At 44.5% G+C, this 25377-nt stretch overlaps 1 protein-coding gene across 5 annotated transcripts in view; it reads left to right on the top strand.

The window, feature by feature from the left end:
* The first annotated feature begins 5196 nt into the window (after window positions 1–5196).
* The window catches only part of FAT3 (FAT atypical cadherin 3), a 643002-nt gene continuing 622821 nt past the window's right edge, over window positions 5197–25377 (top strand). For all 5 annotated transcript variants that reach the window (XR_005375495.1, XM_038568333.1, XM_038568332.1 and 2 more), the window contains exon 1: window positions 5197–5289. The gene's annotated coding sequence lies outside the window, so the exon portion shown is untranslated. The remainder of the gene's footprint in view (window positions 5290–25377) is intronic.

Below are 25377 nucleotides of genomic sequence, written 5' to 3'. Positions count from 1 at the left end.
AATTGGTTGGCTGGAAGCATTACCTGTAGAGAATTAAAAAAAAGAAAATTTAAAAAGAAAAATCAGTCTGCTTTTTTATATACTTTTTCTATTATACACCTGCAATTCTAAAAAACATCAGTAATAAAATATTCCGTTGTAATAGATCATTTTTATCTAAGTAATAAAAAAATCTGCAGTTATTGTTGTTTTAATTTAGTTACTGTTGTTTTTAATTACTTATCTTTTAATAAGTTTTGTAGTCTAAGTGGAAGTTAATTTCAGAGAACTTCAGGTTGTATACATTGGGTCCCCAACAAAGATGGCCTTGCCTACAAATACTTGCTTTAAGAGTGAATTTTTAAGAGCAAATTTGGAATTATCTGATTCATTTCAGGTATAATTTATACCCCTCACCCCTGAGGTTCTATATATTTCTTCCTTTAAATAGCAGATTTTGAAAAAGCAATGTTAACACAGGAAGTAAAAACTTGAAGAAACAGAACCTGAGTTCTGAGTTCTGGGCTAAATATTTTCATGCACAAAGTTTTCCTTAATCTGGATTCTATGGAGAGGACCTCACAGGGACTTGGAACCTACTGACACAAATGCAAAAACATACGTGTGTGTGTGTATGTGTATTTTTAATAAGAGGTTCCATAAGTGTCATCAGAGAGGTTTATGACCACACAAATATTAAGAGCCACTGGGATAAAGTGTATCCAGGGTATCTTTTGCATTCTCCCATGTTTTATAATGAGGAAGAATGAGCAAGTCAAATGAGGAAACATTTTCCTATGAAAACATTTAAGTTACAAGTATAGTCATATATGAAGTATATGGTATATGCATCTTAATTATACAATGTCACTTTGCAAAAGGTGAATTGGAAATCTAAGGAGGTTTATTAATAAAGAGCAAAAAAAAAGGATAAATAAATGTTCCTACCCACTATATATAATACATATAATGGATTGCATGATACTGAATATCATCATTTTGCTGTATTTAAACAAAAGTCTGCCCTGCAACTTTGTGGATAAGAAGATGTCATATCAGACCTGGGGTTAGAATCATAAAATTTTAGCATGGAAGTGATAGTGGCAGAGTCTGAACTTTGTTCTGACTTCTAGCACTGACCTTAAGCTGAGAAGATATAAAAAAAAAGTTGCTTTATGATTTGTCTCTAAAAGAATGATAATAATTGAAAGGTGTTGGGTGTTTACTATCTTTTGGACACATGGTTTTATGAATGATCTCATTTATTATGATAATCTTACCAGATAGATAACATTATAGGCCCTATATTACATATAAGGAACCAAGACTTAGGGAAAGTAACTTATCCCAGATAATACTGGGTAAGGGTGGAAAATGAGAATTCTAACTCAGCCTCCCTCTGTCCAGAGCCGGCTCATTTAATGACCGCTTAAACCTGTTATGATATAACTTGACTTTATGTTTTCAAAAAATTGTATTACCAGAGCTTCGTGACAGAACTAGTCCTATCCCAAGTTAATAAGCACCTATCCTTTGCTTAAATACTTCCAGGTAAGGAAATTCTACCACTATCACCAATAGCCCACTATGGTAACAAACTCTTCCCTAAAGGAAACCATTATTGAATGTTTGTGGAATTTTAACAATAAAGTAGGCACTGCCTCAAATATCACTCTAGACAATTACTTCCCAGATCATTGATTTCATGAACACAAAAACAAAATGACTGGGATTAATAAGAACAAATCTGGGCAGGATATAAGTGATCACAAAGAGGAGCCTGTGTGTGTGTGTGTGTGTGTGCTGCGTGTGTGTGTGCTGCGTGTGTGTATGTGTGCTGCTAGAGGGCATTTTGAAAAATCATTTCACTATTCCTTGATATAAATATTTTGGATTGGCAGCAAGCAGATGTTTAGCCTGGGATTTCCAGAAAGTAGAGACTGCCTGATACAAGGACTTACTGAACATATTTTACTGGGGAGTGTGATCCCAGGGATTGAGCAAGCAAAGGATGAAGAACCAGTATGAGGATGTATTATCAAGCTGGACACTGTTTTAGGTGATGAGCTGGCTGCTTATTTCAGCAAACCACCTAAGGAGCTCTGGCTTACACATTTCAGGGTCCTTTGTCAGAGGATAAAAAGGGGAGAATTTATTCATGGGCCCCTATCTCCCATTGGGCAAAGATTTACCATGGGGTGTTTAATCTCTCATTCTTTCTGGGTTTTCGTGTACACAGAAATTTCAACCAAGAAGTCTCTGGGTGGGAGGAGAGATGTAAGAGGCCCAGAGCAAGGCACTGTCAGAATGGATCTGTGCGAAGCTGGCTGGATCCAGCTTAGAACTGATTGCTCTTGCAGTGTCTAAAATATACAGGTAGGCTCAGAGGATTTGAAATGGTACATGGGAGATGTGATATAGAAAGTAGCATTATTTTTTCACAGATTCCTTTGCTGAACTCCTTTGTTTTTCTTTGCTGAGCTCCTTTCCTATAAGGACTTCAATGTCCTATCTATCATATTCAGTGGGCCTAGCAGAAGAGTCTTAAGCTTTCATTATCTGTTCATTCTTGTAATATTTAGGTTTTACTAATATTCATTGAGTGTCTCAGGCCTTGTGAAGGGAACTGGGGATAGAAATATAAATATGATAAAGAGATTCTCCTCTGTCATGAAGCACTGTATTATCAAGTCTGTGCCCACCTCAGGACTAGCACACAGTAGGTATTTTTTAAGGAAGGAAAATGGTCTTCTAATACAATCAGTATTAAGTGAGTAGTAAGTACTATGGAGGTCTTAAAAGACCAGAGGGATGTCCCACTAGATAAACCACTCTGTCATCCTTGCAGGAAATCTCTTACCCACTGGCTATAAGGGCTTATGTCTGCCCTGGGAGTAAAGACTGTTTACTTTATTATAAATGTACTGCCTTGGGATAAGGAGGATGAAATTTAGACAGATTTCTATACTTTTCTGTAAGGTGCCTCCTAGGCATAAGAGAACATTCTGAGGAGCTGGAATCCAGGAGCATCACCAGCAGCGGGCCACACCTACACACAACCTGGCAGTCTTCCCAGGCAGGAGATGGAAGATGCCCTGTCTTATTGCCAGTGCTCTTTTCTTGAGCATCCCACTGGCCAAACAACCACCAGCTGACTCTACCCAAAATGCCCGGTTTCAGGAGCCAACTTGTCTCAGTACTTCCACAGAAGCACTCAGGGGGGAAATACATTGATTCATTAAAATCTCTGATACACAGCTGCATTCCGTTGTAGAAAGGAAAATGCCATGCCAGAGACATATTTACATGATACTAAAGTTTTCAATGCCTTAGGAAGATGCTGATTTAAAAATAAAATCAGAATAAAATTATTCAAATGTTAACATTTTAGAGGGCAGGTTAGGTCTTGCCAGCCCTGACGTGGTTTCCCTCACTGGAGACCCATCTTCTGGCTTTCTGTGACAATGAAGCCGGAGGTTACATCATGCCCATTACCTCGGAATTAGCTGATGTATGGGGAGCTGTCAGCGTTCCTTAGTATTCACATTAAACTCTCTGGGCAGAGTGACCAGAGCATGCCGGTGCTTTATGGAACAGCCTAGGCAGCGAGGCTGCTGGAGGCTTTCAAGGGGAACTCTCTACCTGTGTGTGTGTGTGTGGGGGGGGGGGGGGGGGGGGGGCTGGTGTGGTGGCATCAGGGCAGAGGCCCCAGGCTGGGAGCTGGAAGGACAAACAGACTCAATTGGCTCTTCAAAGGGCTTGCTCTAATGACTGAGCACAAAGCCCTCCAGTAACAACTTCCCCTTTGCTCCCCAGAAAGAATTTCATGGTTCAAAAATAGTAAGGATTTCTTCTGGAGAATAGATCTGCAGGCCCAGCGCGCCTCGCGCCAGGTGCCAATGAAAGAGTGGGGGCGAAACCGCCTGGGAGAGAGCATCTGAGGCCACACGGCTGCTTGTGTGCTGCTTTAAGGGACAGATGTGCGTTGCTGTGCGTGTGGGAGTAGGTGGGGAGCGGGAGGCGGGTGCTAAGGCTGCCTCTCAGCTTTCTGGGGAAGAAAGGCAGAAGTGCGAGGATACACAGAGCGCAGGGGCCAGGGTAGGCTCCGCTGCCTCAGTGTGTGGACGTGTGGGTGTGGTCTGCGAGTACTAGGAGGGGGTGCGGGCTCAGAAGTTACTGGAACGGGCTTCTGACAGGTTGGAGTTGCAACTCAAGCCCCAGAAGAATAATTCGTTCTCTTCAGAGTACCTCACCTCCCCTTTGACAAAAACGTTAAAACCATTTGGGATCAGAGAAGGAGGGAAGAGAATGCACCCCGTTGCCTTTTTAGTTACTACCCCCTTCTCCACTGGGAATCAGATGACCCCAGGATTCAAAACTGTTCAAAGCAGCACGTAGGAGCCCTGTCTGGGAAGCACATTTGGAATCCAGGCACAACGGTTGATGATTTAGTCTTCACGCTACAAACCAACCTTGGGACCTTGGAGAAGCCATCTTAACCTCGACGTGCCTCAGTTTCCCCACCTGTCCTCGGGGAGGTACGCCAGCCGGGTCCCTGCGCCGGGCGGCGGTGCCCCGCCGACTGCAAGCGCTGTGCGCACGCCCGCTGGAGCCGGCACCGCGCTCCAGGCGAGGCAGGGAGCGCGCGGTGTTATCCTCGAGCCCCGGGAGGCTGCGGGGGGAAGACTCGAGCTCTAAAATTAGTCCAGCTTCCCCGCCCGGCGCCGGGAGCGCCCTCCAGCTCGCCGCGCCTCCCCCCCCGCCCGCCCCCTCTCCCCCCGCGCGGCGCTCCGAGATCGCGAGTCGGCCGGGACGCCGAGGCTCCTCTCCCCCTCGCCCTTTTCACTCGCGGGTTGGGAGGAGGAGACAGCGAGAGGAGAGCGAGAGGGGGCCGCGGGAGAGGGGCTCGGCCGCGCGTCGGCGTCAGCTGTGATGGGGAGCTGCGAGCAGCGAGGCGGCGAGCAGTAGCGGCGGCGGCGGCGGCGGCGGCACCGAGCAGGCACGAGAGCCGGCGCTGCTCCCGGCAGGCTGCGCTGTGCTCTGGGCTGCGGCTTGGGATCTCGCGCCCCGTCCGCCTCCTCCCGCTGCCGCTCTCCTCCTCCCGGCTCCCCTCCTTCGCCTGCGAGCCTCCGGACGCCGAGCGCCTCTGCCCGCGGCTCCAGTCCCGGAGAGCGCGCCGCGGGCACTGCGGCGGCGGCGGCCGGGTGGCCGGGTGGCCGGGCGGCCGGCTCGTCCTGGGCTGGAGCGCTGGGAGAGGAAGACCACGGAGGCAGCGCCCGGTGGAGCCGTGGATCGCCGGCGAAGGCAAGGGTGCGTGGGGATTTTAGCGTGATTATTTGGCTGCCCGGTGCACCGGCTGAAGCGCGCCTCAGGAGCGCAGCTGCAGCTGCTGGGTGCAGATGGGGGGCGACGTGGGCTCCGGGAGGCGAGAGCCGGCGGAGCGCGTGGGGAAACTTTTCACCTTGTAAAGTTCCCGCCTCGGCACGGCTCCGAGCCGCCGCCGCCAGGAGGGAAGAGAGGCTCGGTCCTGCGGCAGGAGCCGGCAGGTTGGCATGGAGAGTTGGCCAACTTTGAGGCGGAGGATTCGGGGAGGGCCGCGAGGGGGCCGGCGGATCCGTGCACCTCTCCCTGGGCCCCCAAGCCCTGGCCGCCGGTGGCAGGTGGATGAGGGGATCCAGGCGGCTAGTGTGTCCGGTGGCCGGAGCCTGTCGGGCGCAACGGGGATGTGCAGATGCCGATGGATGCACTTGGGTGACCTGGAGGCGCAAGTTGGGTGGTTGCTTGGCGAGGCGCAGCGCAGGGCGGAGCAGGGCACCCAGACTCCGCTTTCGCCGGGGAGGGAAAGGGCTTTCGGGACTGTCCGCAGGTCAGCTCCACGCGTGAGTCCGGCTTGCGGGGGTCATGGGCGGGCTGAAATGTTCTGAGAGGCAGCGGCTCTCGGACCGGGGCGACGGCTTTGAACAGAGCGGCGGGGAGGGAGGATTTTCCCTGCTGCCTTCCCAGGGAGAGGCTAGCAGCGCCTGGGGAGGGTGCAGGATTTTTGGCGCGCGGGCTGGCACGCGTGAAGGTTGCTCGTCTTGGGAAAGAAAGCAGCGCGGGTCTGGCCGCTCCGGGGGTGCGCTGCCTCCTTCTCGGGGTCGGGAGGCGGGAACGCGAGGGCGCGCCAGCGTCGCGCCGGGGGCCCTTCCCGGGCGGGTGCGGGTGCCCCCCCTCCCCCAGCCAGGACGAGTGTGGGTGCAGGGCCGGGGCCAGGAGGCAGCGGAGCCGGCGGGGACCGTGGCCGCGCCGCGCGCCCTGCGCGCCGGGTCCCGCCAGTGGGGGTCGCTGAGCTAAAGTGCATCCGGCCCTCGGGCGTGCGCGACGCGCCGAGCCCGGGGATTTTTAGCGGTGCCGTGGTCCAGTCCTCCCTCCCCCGGCCCGCTGACTTTCGCCGCGCGCGCTCTCCGAGGTGGTTAAACATTGACCTGGCTCAGGCCTCGCGGGGAGCAACTTTTATTGTGCACTTTGCCCGGCTCCGCGGTGGTGGGCGGCGGCGCGCTGGGGGCTGGGGCGGCGGCGGCGGGAGTCGGGCGGCGAGCGGAGGGAGCCCCGGGTAGCCTGCGACGGGGCCGGGGGCGCCCCGGGTGTGCGTGCTGCGGGCGGCGGCGTCCTGCGGCGGCAGCTCCGCGGGATCACGGGGCCACGTAGGCAGCGGCGGGGTCCCTGGAAGGCTGGGAGGACAGCGCGAGCCCGCGGCGGCCGGGCGAGGGGGCCTCGGGGGCTGCGACGCGCTCCGGGCCGGGAGAGGCGCCTGCGGCCCGCAGCGTGGGCGGCCGGCGGCGGCGGCGGTGCGGCCTCGGCCCGCCTCGGCCCGCCCCGACCCCCCGCCGCCCCGCGCCCCCCCGACTCGGCTTCGGGTTCGGGGAACCTGCAGCAGCCCGGGCGGGGCGGGGCGGGGGGACGGGGGAGCGCGGACCGCGCGAATGATGGAAGAGTCTTTTCTCCCGCTCTGCCCTCCTCCCGCTCCTCCCCGCCCCCAGGCTCCGGCGCGTTTGTTTTCCAAGTTGGATCCCACTTGCATTTACAAGTGTCAGACAGGCCCGCGCGAGCCTCCCCCCACTCGCCGGGGCCGCGGCCAGACGGGGGCGGGGGCGGGGCGGGCCGGGGCGGGGCGGGGGCGAGCTGTCTGCGCGGGCCGTGGGACGCCCCCTCCCCGGCTCCGCCGCCCGGTTCTCCGCCGCGGGGCCTCGTCTAAAAAGATACCCCCGGAACAGACAGCGAGACCCAGACCACTCCTGGCCACTTGGTATTCCGTCGCTTTTCTCCGCTGGCTTCGGACGTATTAATTTTCTGGCCCCAACGCTTGTCTTTTCAAAGGCGAGTCGCGGGCGGTGGGAGGGAAGGGGCGGGGGAGCGGGCAGACCAGTTCCTCGCGGTGGGTTTGTGCGTCTGGCTTTGTTGCTTGGATCAGATTCTCCGACTGCGCCCCCCCGGGTGAAAATAGACGCGGAGACGGAGAACCGGCCAGAAAGACCGCAGACGACTTTGCCTGGGCTGCAGGCGGCAAGTCCAGGTGGTGGCCCTGGGAAGCCCGCCATCCAGGAATCGAGGGCTGCGGGTGCCCCCTTGTCCTGCCGACCGGGAGAGCCCGGATTTTGCCTCTGCCTTCAGGCCCTGAACTTGTCTTAGCGTTTATTGAACGCTTGGATGCTGTTCTGGGTTGTGACGTGAAGATTTGAATCTGAGAAAGCGAGGAAGGGAGTGGATGGAGGAGAAAGGAGGAGGGAGAGAGATGGAGATTCCGCATCCTGGCAATTGCACAGAGCCAACTGCTCCTGCTTTGCTTCCTTTCTTTTTTTTTCTTTCTTTCCTTCTTCTTCTTCTTCTTCTTCTTCTTCTTCTTCTTCTTCTTCTTCTTCTTCTTCTTCTTCTTCTTCTTCTTCTTTCTTCTTCTTCTTCTTCTTCCTCTTCCTCCTCCTCCTCCTCCTCCTCCTCCTCCTCTTCTTTTTAGTTCTCATTCCTAAATTGGAGCAGTTGAGCAGTGAGAGAATAAAGAACAGCCAAGAAAACCAGGGCGCCAAGAGACAAAGACAAAAAAAATGCATAATAACTTTAGCGCTTTGATGTGCTTTTTTTTTTTTCCCCCTAAGAGGGTTGGAGTGGGAGGAGGGTTTTTAACACTTTACAAGGAGAAAAGTTTTCTCTAAGAATTAGGCCGAATGCTGATATTTAATCATGAATCCGTTTGGTTGCCTTTTTGCCTTTTTGGAACTTGGGCAATGAATGGCGCTGGGGCCAGTATCCATGCACAGTGCACTGGGATGCGAAAGTTCCCAGAACTATCCAGCTATAATGTCTTCATATCTTAACCACACAGAAAACTCCACATGAAAGGCTGCTGGCTCAGAGATCAGAAATCAGTCGCTGCTGGGCTGGCTCCACCTCTTGTAGCTGCAGGATTTTCACAGCCAGTGTTTGATGACCATTGACTGGCTATCAGCTCCTCACCCTGTTTTTCTTTTCTTTTTTTCTTATTTTTATTTGGGTTCCTGGCAGAGTCATTTTGGGAGTTTTTTTTTTGTTTTTCTTTTTTAAATAGTCAGACCCAGTCTATCTGTTAACTAGCAATTACACTTGTGCTGAGCTACTCAAAAATGAAATGAGTAGCAATAAGCAGAGTGGATGCCCACTGACCTGTATGCTATATGGTTATTTTGCCAGCTCACAGCTTTTTGTAAAGCAGCTCTTCAGGCTGCTCGCAGAAGAACATTTTGATGTGTCAGGTTATGTTATCCTTGCTTTCTTCATATGTTGCAGAATGACCTGCTGTAATCTGGCTGATGAATTATGTCAAATAGAAAGAAGTAGGCGATTACCAGAGAGGAGAGGATATTTAGTCATTACCAGCTGGACCAAGGAGTGCTCCCAGTGGCTGTTGTGTGGTTATGCTGTATTTATAGCTCATAATGCAAATAGGAGCATGGCGGTTTTATCTTACCTTTTGTGGAGTTGGGTGTGGCATTCAATGATACCCCACATCTGTCCAGTTAACTAGTGGGTGGGCTTTTTCCTCTGGAGCGAGAAGGAACAATATTGGGGGGTGTTTGGTTTCCATTCTCAGGCTTTTTCCTTGGGCAGGAGGAGCATGGAGTGGGGATCATCTGATGGGATCAGGTGGGCCGGGCCATTCCGATTGATTGCCTTTGATTGCTGGGGAAGGACTATTGATGAACCCTTGTCTTTGCTGATTGTGACGAACACCAGGGAGGAATGGAAATTTCAAAGAAAGGGACCTGACAGACCTAGAGGAGGGCCATGCCTTCTGCCTAATTCCTTCCTGCAGAGAAGAGAGCCCCTGATTTCCATAGATGTTAAAGGCAGAAATGCAACCCCTGTGTGTATATTGCCTTGTTTACAGATAGAATTTTCTGAAATAGTTTTCAGTCTGTAGTTGTTGAATATGTCATTTTGAGAATCCTTCTACCCAGTTGTGGGGGTTGGGTCTGTGGTTTTTTTTTTTTTTTTTTTTTAAGATTTTATTTATTTATTCATGAGAGACACACAGAGGCAGAGACACAGGCAGAGGGAGAAGCAGGCTCCAGGATCACCCCCTGGACTGAAGGCGGCGCTAAACCGCTGAGCCACCCGGGCTGCCCAGGGTCTGTGTTTTATAAATTTGTCCTGTTGAGGTTGACCACTGTGCCTGCAGCCTAATAGGCACAAAATAGATAACTTGAGGCTTAGGTGACTTCCTGGGACTCACCTTGAGAGCAGATATCTTTTCTGTATTTTGGCCAACTGGATTCTACAGGCTTCTCAAATGCACTGATTTTCTGTCAGTTGAGGAGTATCTACTCCTCTAATAAGCTCTTCTCTTTCTTTGTTTACATTGCCTCCTTTCCCCCCCCAATTTCTTTCTAAGACTAATTTTAGGACAGCTGACCTTTCCTTAAAGAAACAAAAATGAAAAGATTCAGCTTAATGCCACAGATTGAATTTATTGAGAACATATTTGACACTTGTCTAGTGGCTTCCAGCCAGTTTCTGGTCAACCAAAATAGTCTGTCAGTTACACGTAACAGTGACAAATGACCATTCTCCTAGCTCTGGATTGGAATGGCACTCCCAGGTGAGTCTTAATTTTAGCCTCCTCTAGGATTGAGACATATTCATATTAAGCAGAAGCGATGAAAATTTGAGAATGGGAAGGGTTGTCCTCCTTTAGATGATGTTTTATGAGAGTGTGGCCTTGTCTGGGGCAGAAAAGTTGTGCAAGGGACCTTGAGAGGCTTGACTTGAACTTTCCGGCTTTCAAGACGACGATTTTAGCCTCTGTTTAATAAAGGAAATTTGTTTAATTAACTCTTGCCCTTGTATGTATTAAATTTTACCCCTTTGTTTATTCTATAAAGTCACATGGAATTAAAAGTCATTTCCTTTATTTTTATTTAAGAAAAGCTTCACTTTTCTTTTTTCTTTTTCCTATTTGATTCTTCTTTGTTTTTTTTATCTCTTTAAAAAATTCTTTTTTTGGGAAACCTGGGTGGCTCCGTGGTTGAGGTTGAGCGTCTGCCTTCGGCTCAGGTCCTGATCCCCGGGTCCTGGGATCAAGTCCTGCATCGGGCTCCCCATAGGGAGCCTGCTTCTCCCTCTGCCTGTGTCTCTGCCTCTCTCTGTGTCTTTCATGAATAAATAAATAAAATCTTTTTTAAAAAAATTAGTTTCTTTTAAATTTCTTTTCAGTGCTATTTACTCAGCCCACCTCCCTTTGCAAGGCAGTGGGCAGGATTCAGATAGAGCCTTTGTAAAAGTTAACGTATATCCTTTGCTTCTGTGTGCTTACTATTCTGTTGGGAAGATGGGAGCTACACGTGTGCAGACTGGAAATCAGCACATGGCCATTTTTGTTAATTGGCAAAAGAGTGTCACCGAACAGGATCCTCGAGGACGAGGGAGAGATTAATAGGAACAGAGGTAAACTTTTAGGAGGAATATAAAGTAAATATAATCCTGTTTAGTAATTCTTAGTGAAACTTTATATGAGCAAGATACAATGGAATTAATTCTTTCATTTCTTTAGGACAGGGCTCTTTTTCTGGAAGAACATATTCACAGAACAGGCCAAATAGGCCCTTGAAATGTTATTCAGTATTTTGGGAAGATACCAGAATTTATTCAGGCCCTTTTCTTCATTCTTCTTTTGTGGTTCCTCCACCTCCAACTTTAAAGAGGACTCTTAGGTGCTTTAATGGTGTCTGGGAGTCTATCTGCAGGTGCCTTCCAATGCTCCCACTTCCTCCCCGACATATACACACCCTAGCTTTCTAGTGGTTATATCAGTGATTCTGGGATTTCTTAATTGGCCATTGACAGTATCTAAAAACTACCGATGTAATTAAATTACTCTTTAGTAGACCCTTTAAAGAATCCTTCATTTTTGCTGTTTTCATAAAATTTAATGGATTGTTTATGGCACTATATGTTATTATTCACTGTTAACTCCTTGAGGCTTCTCACACCACCCAAGGCTCCCAGAAGTGATCTGAAAGCAGTTCTCAGCCTTGACCGCACTTTAGAATCACCCAGAAGCTTTTAAAACAACTGATGCACAAGTTGTATCCAGACCATTTAAAGGAGATTCTCTAGGGAAGGATCCAGGCACCAGGATCTTTTAAAGCCTCCCAGCAGATTTCGTTAGATAGCCAGGTCAGAGAAGCACCACTCACTACAAAGGTTGTGCATCAGGTATGGAGTTTTGAGTCTTGGCCAAAGCTCCCAGACCTCAGTGAATTTGCCTGAAAATCTGGTGGAGTTGTACTCTGTATTCTTCTGCTGTGAAGGTAGCCCCTGGGCATCTGTAGGGAGTTGAGCCAGCCTGGCCCTGAAGGAGGTGACCCTGAGGCTCAGGGCTCTCATCCTCCTGCATTTTTTGGTTCTCAGTTTGCCAGTGGTTAACATACCTTCTGTCACCTAATGTCAGTTTATCTTCCCTTTTACTAGACTTTGCCTCAGTTCCTTCTCCAGATAGTAATCATAGGTGGTCCAGGAGTCTGTTTTTATGTACTTCTGAATTCAGGAAATGAATTCAATATAACCCATCAATATTTGCTCAATTCTCTTTCTATGTATAGGGGTTACAAGAGATGTGTTGCATAGAAAAATGAATCATGTTCTCAAGGAGCTTATAGTCCAGTTGAGGCTAAAGATGTGTACATCTAAGGAGAAAAAAAAATCACAGCACCAGGACGCCTGGCTGGCTCAGCGGTTGAGCGTCTGCCTTCTGGCCCAGGCCGTGATCCTGGAGACCCAGGATCGAGTCCCACATCGGGCTCTCTGCATGGAGCCTGCTTCTCCCTCTGCCTCTGTCTCTGCCTCTCTCTCTCTGTGTCTCTCATAATAAATAAATAAAAAATTAAAAAAAAATCACAGCACCTTTTAATGTTGGAGGTTGGAGGAACCTACCGAGTTTGGCAAACATCATTCTGCCACATGCTAAGAAGAAACTTTATTCCTACAGGCTGATGTACTTGGCATATTCTTATTTCCCTGTGTTCCTCTGTGGCTTAGTTATGAATTAGCTTTGGCACAGGGAACTCGGAGGTGTTCTGTCCTTTGGGAATTTAGCATTCGTGTCTGTTGCTTGCTTTATTATAACATTAAAAAAAAGTCAAGTAGATACTATACATGGTAATGCTGGCTTCCAGAACGTGCGTGGAAAGGCTCAAACTTCCACCTTGGATGTTCACCATGACTTGCTGATATTTATACTTTGCAGAGCAGGTGCAAAAAATATTTCATTTATTCTTTATTTCTTTTCATTTTTGTGATGTCAGAGATAAGCCCAGCTGTTGAATGAGGCACAGATATGAAACTGGAAGTTTAATTGTAACTTCAGGACTTCAATTAAATTAAATTTCAAACAATCTGATAAAAATTATAGCCTTTCAGTACTGTGAAAGGTTAAAAAGTGAGCAGGTTGGAGCAGCGAGTACGTTTCACATTTTGAAATAAACCCCAAATTATTAATGCTTCTAAATATCATTGAATATTACTTAACACTTGTAAACATCTGAAAGCATGCCAGTAATGCAGATTAAACCTAGTGACAAATATGCTTAATGATAGTATAAGTGTCATTTGTTTCTATCAGAGAAACACTGCATGCATGCGTGTGCATGCGCACATGTTCTTCTAAAGCAGAATGAGACTTAATCTTGGAACGAGTGGTAGAAGGGTAGGTTGGTCTTTTTTGAAACCTAGACCATCTATTACAAATGACATTTTGTTGATTTTTTAAGTCTATGGTTAATATATTGATCATCAGAAAAAATATTTTGAACATCTAAAGTCTGTTTCTAAGGGTGTAGTTTGAAATTCTGTGTTTGGCTCTAAGTGGTGGCTAAATGATGGCAGTCGGTGCTGTGATTGGTTGAGCAGTATGTTGTGTGACTTTTCTGGTCATGGTTCCATGCTAGGCAGCGGTTCATAGCTATGCTTTCATGAGATTGGCCTGGCTGCAGAGAGCCCCACTGGCAAGAAATGTACACAGCAAAGTGGACCAGATGCAGATAGATGACCTTAACATTGCTAGAGTGATGGACGAAGTGGGGTATGGATCTTTTCCACATTTCAAAGAAAAGTTTCAGAATAACAATTTCAATCAGATAAATCAGAATTCAGAAGTGTGTAGTCATCCCCTTTGAGAATTTGGTACCTATCTGATAGGACTGTAAAGGCATTTCAGAATGTCAATTAAATGGAAAAATATGCCTGGAATTGAATATAATTACGAAATGTTGAAGTCTGGTGTCTACATATTCAGACACTGTATTAGATGGTTTAATTAGTGAACCAGGATCTGGATTTATTGACAGAAGGTCTCTTTCTCATGGCATGTTTCACTCATTAAAAGCTCATAATGTCTTGGATCTTTTTAGCTGTTGGAACTTGATCATTTGCCATTTTGTGCTTCTTGACTTCAGTGATGTGTGCTTTTTTTTTTTTTTTTAACTTTGCAACTGCTTAGGATGATTTTGCTCTTATTGATGGCCATGGAGTGAGCCCATGATATTTTCTAACATTATGAAGTGTCATCAAAACATTAGGCAGGGCTTTGTACCTCTGAAAAACAAGGATGGGGATGTGAAACTAATAATAGTGGAATTTTTGCTCTAGGAGTTTAAAACTAATTTGTGAGGTTAATTTCTTCTTCGTAACTATTAGGCCTATATTGTATTGATCTGAAACCTGAATTTCTCAGTTTCCTTTTTTTTTTTTTTTTTTAATTTTTTTTTTTTTTTTTTTTTTTTTTTATTTATGATAGGCACACAGTGAGAGAGAGAGGCAGAGACACAGGCAGAGGGAGAAGCAGGCTCCATGCACCGGGAGCCCGATGTGGGATTCGATCCCGGGTCTCCAGGATCGCGCCCTGGGCCAAAGGCAGGCGCCAAACCGCTGCGCCACCCAGGGATCCCAATTTCTCAGTTTCCTTTTCAGTTTTATGGTCCATAGGTTAGTGCTATAAATCCTTTTTACCTCAGGTTGTTGGCATGGAAAAGTTTCCAATCATATAAGAGATTGAGAGAATCTTTTCTTTTTAAATATACTGGTTGTGGGATAGATTTCTTTTTGAACTGCATTTTATGATTATAAATGCTCAAAAGTGCCACAGTTAGTAAAGAAATAAATAGGGAATGTTGACAAGTGAAGATGCGAGAAACATCACTCACCAAATCCTTGAGGATTTGTCACTACCTGTTTACAATTTAAATTTTAGCTGTCTCTTGTAAAGGTATTAATGCAAACAGCTAGTTTTATAAGATTTCTTAATTCCTCATCTTCATAAGTATGTTTCCTTACCTGGGAGCCGTCTAAAATAATCTACCTTTCCATCATTCGTGTAGACGTATCGGATCATTCAGAGTCTGGGTGAACTAAGATATCACACTGCTAATCTTTCTGAGGGCCTGAGTTAGTTTTTCAGATCCATGCCCTTGTTGGCAAAACTGTACTGAGTTCTCTAATGACCTTGGACTGATTCTGCATGAAAGCATATTAAACAAATGTGATGACTGACCCTTAAGAAGAAGTTAGCTTTTTCAACCGGATGATGTTTACCCAGGTAGGCTCAGAAAAGGACAGAAGGCATGTGTGCCCTAAGTCAGAGAGATGACACAAGCAATCTTTTATTCAGTTGAAGTGACCTCATCTGCTTGCAAGTGCCTGGATTAACGATGAGACCTTCATACCTCATTTACATTCAGAAGACAACTACTGCAATGAGGGAGTTATGCAATGCAGGCAATTGATTGGGAAATGTGAGATGAAAACATATTATATTGCCAGATCAATTTCCTAGATCTCCCTGAATTATCCAATAATTAAATAATCTTCTTTGACTTTAGAAGTGTTGAGTTTGTATGTGTCATTATTGACATTTGTCACTTTATTCCCAAGTTTTATTCAGCAGTGCACACAGTCTGTTCGATTTATACCCTCTATATTTCTGTTAAATAGGTAGGATTAATAACATATTATACTTCCTCTTCAAAGAGAGGGAGAGAGATACAGGTATTTTATGAGATTGCCATTTTCATACGGCTCATCACTGGTTATTATAATAATCAAAGCGAATAAGCCTAGATTGCTCTTATACAATAGATACATTTTTAAACATGAAGGTAAATCACATTTTTCAAAGCAAATCACACTTTAAGTGCATTCAATTAGGGAAAAATCACTATTTAAGCAGATCCTGGGGGCTCATTCTCTTCTAAAGAATATTTTGTTTTCCCTTAATTTGTCGCTTTTTAACTTTGAATTTTTGTATATCAGATTTCTTAGAGAGAGGCAAGAGTGTACACACATGGGAAATATATTTTATTTCAAATAGGTGACGTGACGGTCTGAAAGTTGGAGTGTGACCTCTTCCTTCAGCATTTCTTTGAGGGGAAGCGTCAGAAGGGAAGCCGGTGAGCAAGACGGGAGTGGAACTAGAATTAGGATACAAGAGTCCACCTCATTTATGGAGGGGTTACGGAAATGGGAAAACTGAAGAGTTTCTGGGCATTGGACTCAGCCAGTCCCACCCAGAATGACAGCTCTGACAATGTCAGCTCTTTTGTAAGGATACTAAATAAGGATCGCTCCTATTCCCAGTCTTGGGAATGTCCAGAGAAGTGTCCTTGTCACTTGGAGCTTCTTACGTCCTGCAGTGCCCCCTCCTACTTTTTGTCTCCTTGGTTCTTGTTGACATATGTGTCCACCCTGCTCAACCCCTGTAATCACCTGAAGCCCTACGCCATCCTGCAGGTTTGCTTACACCTTACCTCCTGTAGATAGACCTTACCTCCTGCATTGCTTTTCCACATTTCTGCATTCAGATCCCCACCACAGTTTGTATTACTTTTGTGGCGCTTAATACCATCTGCCTTGTAATGAAATCACCTTTGCTAGTCTGTCTTTCCTCCTTTAGACCATTAATCTTTAATCCTCCACTCTTATTATTGTTGGATCTTACTAGTGTTTAATATTTAAAACTGAATGACCATATTTGTTTATGTTCAACTTGAATAGTGTATCATTGACCTTCACAGTGGAACATCTGTGACCAAATACTGAAAAATATCCCTGAGGTATGGGGGCTGTATTATGATTCCGGTGTGGGTAGGATAGAGTATATTTGAGGTCCACATTTTCTAGTCTGAGGAAAGATCTCCAGGCATAGACACCCAGGTTCTTGATTCGCTGATCTGTCAAAGCTGTGGCTCTTTCCATAAGTTTTCAAGGAGTGTGGCAAGTTCACCAAAAAGGCATCATAGACACATCCAAATACCTGGGTACCTTTCAGTAGCACTGCTTTGTTTTCAAGGAAGTTCTGATAAAGGAATTTGTACCTGATGGTACATATGTGTGAAGATTAAGGTTCACTTAAGATTAAGTCAAAGGTAAAATAGTGGGAGGTGGGAGCACACTTCAGTGCGGAGTCATTTCTGACTCCAAAAAGCAAGGAATAAATACCTTTGTACATAAGGATGCTGTTATTACAAGGATCTTTGGAGTCTTTCTAATTTACATTTAAAAACCAAATCATTTGTAAACATGTGTGCTAGAACTATTGTTATACTAACCTACAATTAACACACCTTTCCAGTGGCCACTGAGACATGGAGGGAATCCTACAGGTACTGCTTACTCAGTTCTGACCTTTGTGGGCAAGAGAATCTTGCTGTAAAGCATTGGATTTACAGTGTCAGACACATAGTGTGTATAGACAAATGTATGAAATTACCTGGCTGATAGTAATAGAATAGATTAAAATGTAAGTCTTGTAAAATTCCAAATACTTAGTTTTATTTTGTTATTTTTTTTTAATTACACTGCAATAAAGCATTATTTGAGGGGCGGGCTGGTAAGATCAGTGTGTGAACAGGTGTGTATATTGGGAATGACTTACTACAAAAAGTGCTCAATAACTATTTCTTGAATGAATGGAAATTGGAAAAGGCAGTGTCTGTCTTTTAGACACTTTGTCATTCTGTGAGCTTAACAAACAAAATCTCATTAACACCAAATCCATGGGAGCATGAGAAGTGTGTAATGCTCTTAATTTCTTATTAAGTGATTTGTGTTTATTGAAAATTGGCTTGAAGGTACACTGAACATAATTCATAATATTGGCTTTAGGTGGGTCTAGATATCTGAATCTTTTCTGTACTTAGAATGTGATCTCACAGGTCAGTATTGGAATAGAAAGTGTGAAGAGTGATACCTTATTTCTGGAAGGATTTACTGAAATGAGATGACAAGTTAGACTTTGGAGATTTTTTTTCTTATGTCCCTGTGTCTTTTAGGTTTGTGTGATTATTCCAGGCCCTTATTTCTCTAGGCACACTTTGTACGTGTCTACAAGCAGATGAGAGAGAGAGAGAGGGCACTTAAGGGCTGGTAAAGGCAAATGTGAATCCCGTTTTTTCCCTATTAACTCATGAGGCCTGCTGGGTAGCAGCAGGCATTACCAGACATTTAATTGTGTGCTAGGTAAGGCTGGCATAACTCCAGCATCATGGTGGAGCAAGAATTATACTAATCAGCTGGGATATACTGCATATATTGATTAGAGTTGGATTTTGTTATGCAAAAAAAAAATCCTTATAAATAGTGGGAAAGTAATTGAGAGTAATTAAAAAGGCAGAGAGTTAATTCACAGTTCTTTAGATGAAAAGGCATTTTGATCCTTGGCTTCCATGCAGATTTCCGGGCAGGCTGGAGCAGTCTGAGTGCTGAGTCTAAATGGTGTGAGCGCTATTACCACTGAACTGGAAAGAGAGTAAATGGTCAGGCTGCAGAGATGAATCGCTGGTGACCAAGTTCCCGCAGTTTCTTCTTGGTGGCACTTTGCTGCTGGAATCCTTCTTTGTTTGGGTCTGGGGGCCTTTCATTTCTTTTCCTTTGCCTCACGAATAGCTTTTGGTTATTATTAATATCCCTGATGGGAACTGAATTGGGACCCTGGTGTCCTAGTGAACGCTGGTGAGAACATTAAACTATGCTGGAATTACCTGGGATACCAGCATGTTTTGTCATTGCTTCTCCTTCCCCCAACTGAGAAGGCTTCTTCAGCCATTTGCTGTCATGGGAAACACTTCATCTGTGAAGTGATGACTGGGAATGGTGTATTCTCACACCCTTTCTTGCCTCCTGAGCCCTTTACCTCATAGACCCTGCCTGTCAAAAAAATAGATGCTTAATGAATATTTGCCGAATGGATAAAGAATGAGATGTTAGATTCACTTAGCATCTTTTATTTTTAATTATTTTTAATTTTTTTAGTTTTTGTTTTGTGTGTGTGTGTGTGGTTTTTTTTTTTTTTTTAGATTTGAGAATGAGAGCTTGAGTGGGAGGGGCAGAGAGAAAGGGAGGGAGAGACTCAAGTAGACTTCACACTGAGTACTAAGCCTGTCCTGGGGCTCCATCTCACAACCCTGAGATCATGACCTGAGCTGAAACCAAGAGTCGGATGCTGAATTGATTGTTCCACTCAGGCACCCCTGATTTAGCATCTTTAAGAGAAGTTACAGGTGATGGCTGTTGGAGTTCCAAGCATTATTATGTTCTGAGATCCTAAATAACCAGTAGTAGGAAAGGGGGAATGGCAGAAGGAGAAGAAAATGGCTAAGATTTATTGAGCATCTACTGCATCAGGCTCTTAGTATATATACTTTTGTCTCAGCATCCCCTGTGTTCCAGCAGGTGGGTGTTAGCATTATTAATTCCTCGGTAACAAAGATACGGTTAGGAATTGAACCAAGGTCATGGACCTTAATTGACAGGACTAGGATTTTGTTTTGTTTTGTTTTGAAAGGAGGAAAGAGAAGCTGTTTAATGGTGGCGGTACTCTCCTGGCGCTGTGGGGGATCCTCAAGAGCCCCTGGGCCCACCCGCACCCACTGCAGAACACCCGGTCCACCTGCCAGCAGGGCCTGAGCCGGGTGCCACAGGCTGCCTCCGAGTCCTCCCCACAGAAGCAGTGCTGCTCAGAGGACACATGCCTAGCAGGCAGCCCCTCAATCCATGGGCCGTGCCGGCTACCAGCAGAGGGTGACACTGTGACGTGGTGTGGGGACGAGCTGGCAGTTCCTGCTCCGTGTAGGAAGGCTGGGTCACCTCTGAAGGATGATGTAGGAATTCATCCGCTAATGGACAGGGTGTGGAGGTTGCTGGAAACATTTTTTGCATCAACGTTTGTGACAAAGTCAACCTCTTGATTGCATATAAACTACTTTTCTTTCAAGAGAGCCCTTGTGCTCTGGTTTGATTTTGTACACACTGTATACAAAATCTATGGCTATGGAGTTGGAGTTAACAACTCTCTCATCTACAACCAGGGCTGCTCAAGTGTAGCCACACAAATCCCTGTACCAAAAGAGGATGATGGTCTCATGCTCTCAGAACTTGGTGGTGGGCCACAAAGACAGGCCATGGGTCTCAGTCAGATTTCTTTGAGGGCTATTTTTTGTAAAGCTTTATGTAACACAGTCTATTGGTAATGTGTTTATTTAAACGTGAAGTAATATTTTAAATTACTTAGTTATCAGTGTACTTAAATTTTTTTCCCCAAAAATCTTTAATTAAAATTGACACAACTAAAAGTTGCTCCAAGTACATCCTCTGGGACATCTTTTTTTTTTTTTTTTTTTTAAAGATTTTATTTATTCATGAGAGACACACAGAGAAAGAGAGAGAGAGGCAGAGACACAGGCAGAGGGAGAAGCAGGCTCCAATGTGGGACTTGATCCCGGGACTCCAGGATCACGCCCTGGACCGAAGGCAGGTGCTAAACTGCAGAGCCACCCTGGGATGCCCTCCTCTGGGACATCTTTAGAATTTCCAAGTAGAGAAAATCAGAGGTGGCAATTGGGTTGGAAGAAAGACTGGACACCTATTTTGAAGTTTTGTTTCTATAGCAAGTGTAGTTTTTTTTTTTTTTTTTTTTTTTTTTTTTAGATTGCATACTCGTTTGCCATGGTCAGGGCCATTAGAGATGGGGATGGTGCTAAAACTCCCCATGATTTCATCCTGTTTATTCAGGCACCTTGAGGACTATTGATGAACTGCTGTTAATCCAAATTTGAGAAGCAGGCACAGAGCCATACTGGCCTGCATCGTTTAGATAATAATGAGGACAACATGACAAATACTATGCATAAGGTTAACTACAACGGACTGTTTTATTTCCCAGTTTTACTATATAGATAATCAAGTTTATGGGAGAAACTTGAAAAAAGGAAAATGTGAATAAAGAATCCTGAAAAACAGAACACTCTCAAACTTCCTGCTGGTCAGTAGGCATTAAATTGATAGACTATTAAAAGGAAACTGTTGATAATGTTAGTAACAGTAAATTGGGTTTGTTTATTACAATTTCTTTATGCATTTTTGTTTTTGTTAATAACAACTAACGTTGATGAGAGGCTTACAGGGTGCCTAGATGGCTTAGTGGTTGAATGTCTGCCTTCGGCTCTGGGGTCGTGATCTTGGGGTTTTGGGATCCAGTACACATCCTTGCAGGGGGCCTGCTTCTCCCTCTGCCTATGTTTCTGCCTCACTGTGTCTCTCATGAATAAGTAAATAAAATCTTTTAAAAAAGAGATTTACATATATTATCTCATTTGTACACCCAAAATTCTGAGGCAAGTATTATTATCTCTACTCTACAGGTGAAGAAATTGAGGCACAGAATTGGTAAACGACTTGCCCAAGGTGACATGGTTTAGGAGGTATCAGAGTCTGGATTCTAACTTGGCTTTGTCTAACTTTGCAGCCTGTGTTCTTCTTCACACCTCTGCTGGCCCAATACCTCTTTCTCTCCTTAGTGGAGTTCTGAGTTCCTGGCCTGTCTCTAGCCTTACTCATAATTACAGTGACCCCATAATGATCCTGCTGGAAGCTTCTCTAGACCATATTGCCCCCTGAAGACCCCTGCCAGTACAGGGCAAATATGGTTTCATTTCCTAAAACTTGAATGTGCACCCAGGTCAGCAGGAAGCAAATTGAGTGGGTCCAGAGAGTCAGGGCAACAGGTATGGATGCTCCCTCTTGGAAATGACTTTTCCCTTCCAGGCTAGTCTGGTAACAAAAGGAAATGGAAATGTTTACGGGTGCCCAGTCAGTGTGGATTATTGCACCCTGCCTGAGTCGTTTACCATCTGCTGGAACTAACTTCAGGATAGCCGGGATGTTCTGAGTTCTGTCCTGTTACTTCTGGGAGTGGGGTGTCATATTCCCAGTGACTGTCTCGCAGCATTCCAGGACTGTGCTTGCACAGGACAGGTTGGATCAAGAAGCCGGAAATCTGCTATTTTCTGATTTTGGCTTCTCAGCTGAATGTAAATAAAAAGATGGAAGATAAAATGTAGAAAATTGCATTAGCATGATTAGGGGACTTATTTGCATAAAAGAGTCTTTGAATCACAATTACCCTCTGGCTTCGGACCCTCCTTTTCTTGCCTTTCCTATTATCTGGTCCAAGGTCATTACTAAAAGGCTTCCTGTTTCATGGAAGAAGACTTACTGAAATATTAATTTCATTGTCCTAAGTAGATTCATATGATCTGTTGAATAACTTGAGATTCTGTCAAAAATCACAAAATGAGAGAGTTATTTTTTATGCCTTCGGAAAGGTGGTTTAGAGATTTGAGTAACGGGCAGCCTGAACTTCATTTTGCCTATCCTTTGACAGAAATAGTAAAAATCTCTATGTTCCTTGGTAATTACTGCAGGGAAACAACCGTAACTGGGTAAGTTGCATGTTCAAGGCGTCATAGAGGAGTTTTTTTTGTTTTGTTTTGTTTTATTTTATTTTGTTTTCAATTAATTGCACTGTGACTGGGTTTGGATTTGATGTGTAAGACTCTGGGAGAGAAATGAACTTAGGGTATTTGAAGCTTAGAAGTAGTATCCTTTTAAAAAATATATAGGTAGAGCTTGAGTATTCATGATTCTGTTGAATGCCTTTTCATTTTGTAGCTGCTTTAACACAAAAGCTTGATTTCAATGCCATTTTCTTGCTATTCTCATTGCAGCCTTAGCTGTATGTGTAATTTAATCCCGTATATTAAAAAGAAGTTGCATTCCTCAACATTCCTTTTAAGGAAAAAAAAATCCCTTAGTCTCCGCTAATGGTAATAATACTTGCAAGCTCAATTTTTGAAAACAAAATAAGACAAAACAAAAACAAATGCCAAATTGTAACTGAAGGCTTTCGCATCATTATAGGCAACAGCCTGAGGGTGTAACAGATACACTTTGGGAGAGTTTGCCTCATTTTATTGATGTTTTGTCTGTTGTGAGCAGACAACATTATTATTGGCCCAAGTAACACATATTAGTTGACAAAAGCCAGCAACTTACTTACCTGCCGCTACTTTGGAAATATCCTTGAAAGTTATTATTCTACTGCTTTTTTTTCCCCCAGCTGATTTTGCTCCTAGAATGACTTAGTAGCTCTTTGCATAGCTACTTTCCAGTCTATTTTATAATCTATACTTGTTCCCCCTTCCCTGCGCCCTCCCCCATGCCTGAATTGCTGGAATCATTTCTGTTTTACTTTAAAAAGCAGTTTGCTTAATGTCACAACAAAATAAAGCATGGATTAGAAACAGCATTGCAGTTTCAGACTTAATGCCTTTGTGACATCTCATTGCTATGCAAATAAGATTCAAGGAGGTCATCCCTTTAGCAGTTGCTCTAGCCCTGGTTCTACTTGATATTCGTTGGCCAAACTTACTAAGCATTCATTACAGAGCTAGCCTAGGTGTTTAACTCTTTCTTGGCTTTGAACCTGCTATTCTGAGGCTGCCGAGCTGAACAGCTCCGCCTCAGTAGATGTCTTCATTTTAGGGACCTCCTTGCTTCTCCCTTCTGCTTCTCAGCACTGGCATTATTGGGACCTCAGGAGACTTGGTACTCCTGTTTGCAAGATACACTTGTTTGTATGCCAAGACGTGTTGAAAAAGCTCATTTGTGATGTGTTTCCCTTGCTGTCTCAAATATTTTTATCATTGCTAAATACTGTATTTTTAGATAGATGTTTTATTCACTTGCATCTGTGACAAATTCTTGCAGCTATTTCATGGAAGATGTAGGGTCTATGCTGCTAAGTGTTCAGGTAGTACTTATTTTAAAATTAATTGTCTGCAATTCAAATTTGATTTCATCTGATTTCACAGCTGTGTTAAAAGTAAGTAGTTACTGAAGGTGGAGGAAACTGATTTCAATTTGGTAAGAACCAACTACTTTTAATGAGTACAGATTATTGCTGGTGTTTTATTTGCTTGGTTAAGGGATTTTTTTTTTAACTCACTAGTCAGCTAGGTATTTTTTAATGTGGTTATAAATATAATCATTTATTTTATAATTGCAGTTACGAATGAGCTTTTTGCAGTTTGAGCAACTGGCCATATTTAAACAGTTAACTCACTGAGTAATTATTCCTTTAGTGACTATTTCAGTACAGTGGATTTTCTTTACACATCTGCAGATACAATGCTGTTTAGATACTGAGTTTGTTCTGTGATTTTGGCTAAAATAAGTACTAGCTAAAAGAAAACACACCTTACACTTGGCATAAAGTCTTATGAACTGTGGAGAAGAACATTCATTCCACACATTAAGAATTGAAATGATGGCATTGATAGAAGGGGGAATTTGAGCAACTTTGTGTTTTAATACTGAGAATTCTAGAATGAGATTAGACTCCTTTCAAGGATTAAGAAAATGTCTCTGGATTAAGGTATTGAATCAAATAAAAATCTTTTTAAAAGATGCTACTTTGGCTTTTTATAAACCAGCACCTGAGTAGGAGTGCCTTATCTGACTGCCTACTGGCGTGAAGGACTGCTCAGACATCTGATAATGACAGGTTATCTTGATTTGTGCTGAGAGAGGCATTAGTCCTTATGATTTTGATCAGTGGAGCAATATTTTTTGAAGGGCCAGTAAAGTAAAGTGGAACTTTGAAGTGAAGGCTTAGAACCACCTTTCCTGTGTGGTTCCCCACCTCTCAACCTGTTCTTTACGGGCTCATAAATATTCACGAAGACCCTGTTATCCTGTGAGTCTAGGAGATAAATAAACACAGTTCTTGACCTCAGGGAATTTAAGGTATGGGAATGAGGTGAGGCCCACTGGTAACCACTACAGAGTAGAAAGTGGTATTCCTGCAGTGGGTGTGTTCTGCTGGTTTGCACATGGCAATGCCCTCTCTGAACTCACCTGAGTCTTCCGGTCACTTCTGTGAAAGCAGGAGTTTCCGAGGTCGATGCTGTGCCATCCTGGCACAGGAGCTCGGGGTGGCTTGTTACTCAGTAATTTACTACTTGAAGAGTCAAGGTCCTCAGCTTGATGCTTCTGACCTATCATGGAAATTCTTATTTATTCAAGGAACAGGTAGAAGGTAATGCTATTTTATTTAGTAGACATGTTTTGAAAAGCAGGATGTGTCCTTTTCAGTGGTGTGTTTTTTAAAAACAAAATTGCGAAAAAAATCAAAAAAAAAAAAATTGCGATGAGATCTTCTCACTTCAAGAAGCCTTACAAGTTGGGGCAGCCACGGTGGCTCAGCGGTTTAGCGCTGCCTTCAGCCCAGGGCATGATCCTGGAGACCGGGGATTGAGTCCCATATGGGGCTCCCTGCATGGAGCCTGCTCCTCCCTCTGCCTGTGTCTCTGCCTCTCTTTCTCTCTGTGTCTCTCATGAATAAATAAATAAAATCTTGAAAAAAAAAAAGAAGCCCTACAAGTTATACTTGAGTAAAGAAACAAATGTAATTTACGAGTTGCAAATTTGGATTTACTAAAACAACCTTGGGAATTTAAAATCGGGATAGTTGTATGTTTAGTTTTGCAGATTATCTTGGTG

This window comes from Canis lupus, chromosome 21 (genome assembly GCF_011100685.1).
Source record: "Canis lupus familiaris isolate Mischka breed German Shepherd chromosome 21, alternate assembly UU_Cfam_GSD_1.0, whole genome shotgun sequence".
Classification (NCBI taxonomy): domain Eukaryota; kingdom Metazoa; phylum Chordata; class Mammalia; order Carnivora; family Canidae; genus Canis; species Canis lupus.
The sequence above is the reverse complement of the archived record's forward strand: the minus strand, read 5'-3'. Positions and strand labels throughout refer to the sequence as shown.